This window comes from Sparus aurata, unplaced genomic scaffold (genome assembly GCF_900880675.1).
Source record: "Sparus aurata unplaced genomic scaffold, fSpaAur1.1, whole genome shotgun sequence".
Taxonomy (NCBI): domain Eukaryota; kingdom Metazoa; phylum Chordata; class Actinopteri; order Spariformes; family Sparidae; genus Sparus; species Sparus aurata.
Genome location: NW_022045119.1, coordinates 138,828 through 143,243, shown reverse-complemented (window position 1 = coordinate 143,243; position 4,416 = coordinate 138,828). Strand labels below are relative to the sequence as shown.

The window sequence follows — 4,416 nt, the reverse complement described above, 5'->3', positions numbered from 1 at the left end:
TTGTCTCTGATTGGCTGCTTGTCTCTGATTGGCTGCTTGTCTCTGATTGGCTGCTTGTCTCTGGTTGGTTGCTTGTCTATGGTTGGTTGCTTGTCTCTGGTTGGTTGCTTGTCTCTGGTTGGTTGCTTGTCTCTGGTTGGTTGCTTGTCTCTGGTTGGTTGCTTGTCTCTGGTTGGTTGCTTGTCTCTGGTTGGTTGCTTGTCTCTGGTTGGTTGCTTGTCTCTGGTTGGTTGCTTGTCTCTGGTTGGCTGCTGTCTGGTTGGCTGCTTGTCTCTGATTGGTTGCTTGTCTCTGATTGGCTGCTTGTCTCTGATTGGCTGCTTGTCTCTGATTGGCTGCTTGTCTCTGGTTGGTTGCTTGTCTATGGTTGGTTGCTTGTCTCTGGTTGGCTGCTTGTCTCTGGTTGGCTGCTTGTCTGTCTAACTGTCCTCTGTCTCCTCTGCAGGGAACATCAGGAACAGAAGCAGCTCCACTGATCCGACTCCTCTGATGGCTGATCAATCTGTTTGATCGGTCTGTTGGTCAATCTTTGATTATTGATCTGATGTGACTTTGGATCAGAGACTAAATGGAGGTGAAGGAGCTGATGGAGGACGGATGAAGACAGGAGGACGCTTCGTCAGCTTCTTCTTCACTCTGACTCTCACACACAGTCTACACACTCACTATTGATGACTATTGATCAGTGATGTCAGAGTGATGTCAGAGTGATGTCACATGGTGGTTTGGACTGAAACATGTGGTTTAGATCCTTTGAACTCTGACAGTAAAGTGTAAATACAGCCTCAGATGTAGAGACAGCAGGTCTCTGCAGTAACAACATGTATCATTACCTTTACAGAGTGTTTACAGACAGAAACACGTCACATCTAAGACTTTTAACACCTTTTAATGCCACTTTATATGAAATTTAAGACCAAACCTTTGATGGAAATACACACCAAACGTGAAACATAAACATGTATTGCATATACTAATTGTTGTTGTAAGCTTTTAAAATAAAAAGAAGATTTAATGAATTAATAAATGGACATTCTTTCATATTTTAAGTGTTTTTAAGAGTCCAACGTCTTTAATGTGGATCTGTGTCATCTTCACTTCATCAGTGTGTTTCAGCTGCAGGACCATGTTTTCTTCACAGAAACACATGAAGAACAGATTATAAGATATCAGATGAAGATTCCTGTCAGACAATCAGAGTTCATCACTGATGTTCTGGTAAACAACCACCAGAGGGCGACATGAGCACAGCAGGATTATTACCTCTGACAACGTTTCCACTGCTGGACCTCAGAACACTTCTGAGCTATTTGTACTTTACTGCAGTATTTCTGCAAATATGTACTTTTTACTCCACTACATTTATTGAAAACGCTGTTTTAGTTACTTTACAGATTACATGCTGCCTCAGAGCTGAATCAGCATTTTTTAAATTCATTTATTTGACGAACAGTCAGATTAAAAACAACTCTTATATTCATACAAATAATCTGAAAGTGCTGAATATACTTTAGTATATTTAGCTGAGATTAGATTCTGTCTGTCTGGGTGACATTTTAACACCATGTTATAGAGAATAACACACAAAATGTCGCCCAGCAGGCTGCAGCACTTTATTAATAAAGATAGTAAACCATAAAAAGAAAGAAATAAAAGACATTTCTGATTAAACAGTCACATCTGGATCGATGTGATGATGTTAAACAGCTGATCACATGTTCCTCTTTATGATAGATTATATTTTATAATAATAACATCTTTAAACCTCCTGATGAAACACATCTGTTACAGATATATAAACATGTGTCTCAGGTGTTAAAGGTGACACACCTGTCTTAGTAAATCAATCAATAACAAGTCTGAACTCTCTTGTTGCTAGGAGCGGCAGCCTCCCGCAGCGCGCTCTCTGATTGGCCCGCAGTCCGTCACCTCGGGCCAATCAGACGCCAGTGCGTCCGCCATGAGAATCCATGATGTTCTTTTTGTTTCTTTCATCAATTTATCAATACTACGATTCATCATCAGGCTGATCAGATCACCGCGCATGCTCACATCTACCGGGGTGGCATCTAAAAGAAAGCCTTGCCTCCTCAGTTGGCAGCAACGAATCCAAAGAAAAGTTATGGCCAATTTGACATCTACGAGCGCGAATCTCCAATGTCCGACTGTCGTGAATGCAGCACGAGATGACGTCAGAGCAAGAGACGCTTCGTTTGGAAAACTGCGTGGCGCGAAGCGAAGAGCAGGAGTCGCGAGGAAAGGAGACACGGGAGGAAAGAGGTAAAAACTGATGAACTATCTATCAAGAAATGAAATAATATCAAAGCACAGTGCTAGTATAGCTGCGATGCTAATTTAAGATGATAAAAATCAGGTTGAAGAACGTTATTTCGCTAACTGTACATGTAATGTTAGCTAGGTCTGACGTCACTTCCGTGTAAAGTAAGTTAACGTTAGGCTACAAAAGCTAATATTGATTCAACGTCTGTCAAGGAAAACACGGTAAAGTTACTTTGAATCTTCCAGAAATGAAGAGGAAAGGTAGCATATGAAGTGAGCAAGGTAGAAGGAGGAGATGAGGTGGAAGGAGAGAGAGAAAGGCGACCAGGGAGAGGAGGAGGAGGGAGAACACCACAGCGATGAAGATACGAGGAGGGAGAGCAACACCGAGATGAGGAGGAGAAAGAGAGAGACAAGATAACGTGCAGGGCTCAGACACTGAAAGGGAAAGCAGAGTGCTGAGCATCACCAACCATCTCTAGTCCAGCTGCTCCACATGGTGTGGACATTGTTGCTGTGTAGTAAACTAACTTACATATCAATAAGAACAACACGTGACAAAAACGGACATTTTGATCAGAACATTAAGGTGCATTTAGGAAAAAGTGCTTAAATGCAAAAGGGACTTCTTCAAATAAATATACATATTCATGTTTGCTTGAATATGAATAATTGTGGAAACTTGTAAGTGAAAGTGTGATGAGATGGGGACAGAGTTTTAATATTCTGTGTACAATGTATTTTAGTTCTATTGCTCAGCTTAAATTCCCAAATTAAATAAATGAACCTAAAAATACTCTCCCAGGCTAAAATGTTAGTGTGTGTTAACACAGTCTGATGGTTATAACTAATCAATGATGGTTCTACATTGATTGTGTTTTTACTAGTTATATTCTATAATGAGTTGAGATGTAATGCAGTTTTAATGTTTCCTCCCTCCATCTTCTAGACGTATCCATGTCCAGGTGTGAGGTGCCAGTGCAGCCAAAGCAAGAGAGTTTCCCTGAGTCCCTCCAGGAGCAGGAGAATCTTCTGCAGCCACTGGTACAAATCTCACCTGGTTAGAAGACTCGCAGTCCAAACATGCAGCGCACTGTTTTGCTTGTAGGCATTTTTCCCTCCCGATGCTCCAAGGACTGTTTTCATCTCATTCAAGGGTTATCGTAACTGGAAAAAAGCTGAAATGAAAGACAGTGGTTTCTGTTTCTGGTCCCAGCTGTGACTTTACTGAGGTTCACCCAGTGTTAGCAGCAGGAGGACGGTCAGCTCACCTCCCAGAGCCTCCAGCTGAATCACTGGACACTGATTTAGGGACCGTCATTAAATTACTGAGCACAAATATATTCATACTAAATAATTGCAGTTTTTTCAATATCTTCCATGTCATGTGACCCACTGACTCCAAACCAGCAGTATATAAGCAGCGGTATTTAAAAATAAATTAGATTCAACAAATACGTTTCTGCATTGTGCCATTTTTTGTAAGTCTCAATCTGTCACTATTTTTCACAAATCTCACCAGTAGTCTTTATTTAAAGGGTTATATTTCAAAATGCTCTTCTGGACCCTCCTAGATTTTGTAAGTTAATGACTCAGAGCACCGCTGCTACAAATATTTATAGGGGAAAAACTGTGTTATTGTTTTTTAATGTCTCTTCTTTTACATGTACAGTATACAGCCTGTATGAACCTACTCACACAATGTTTCTGTACTTTTTCAGACTGGGGGCAAAATGGACTTTTATATGACTTCTTTTCAGGTTTATGGAGATGTTCTTATGTAACATACCCTTTTGTAACTCTGTGAGCCTTTTTGTGTAATTTGTTGATACAGCAGCTCAGATTTACATGCATGAAATGTCCCTTTCATGTCTCCTTAACTGCTGTGAATACTGTATATATTGTACTGTATTTCTCATGACTTTATCAGTAAAGACTTTACCTGTCAAACAGTGTTCAAGCTACTGAGGGACAAATAGGGAGAATGTGTGTTCTGAGTAAACAGTAAAAGCGATGTCCAGCACCTTGTTTGAGTGCCGTGCCCATTTATTACTACAGTGTATTTACGCTCACCTTAGTACAGCTCAGTCCATAGATCTTCATGGGTAAGTTTTTATTTGGATTGTTTCTTCTTGT

General features: G+C 40.5%; 1 long non-coding RNA gene across 1 annotated transcript; it reads left to right on the top strand.

Moving 5' to 3' along the window:
* Positions 1–2,180: 2,180 nt before the first annotated feature.
* On the top strand, positions 2,181–3,485 carry LOC115577824 (uncharacterized). Its single transcript, XR_003983285.1, has 2 exons — positions 2,181–2,280; positions 3,230–3,485. It is a non-coding gene; the product is annotated as an uncharacterized LOC115577824 (long non-coding RNA).
* The last annotated feature ends 931 nt before the right edge of the window (positions 3,486–4,416 follow it).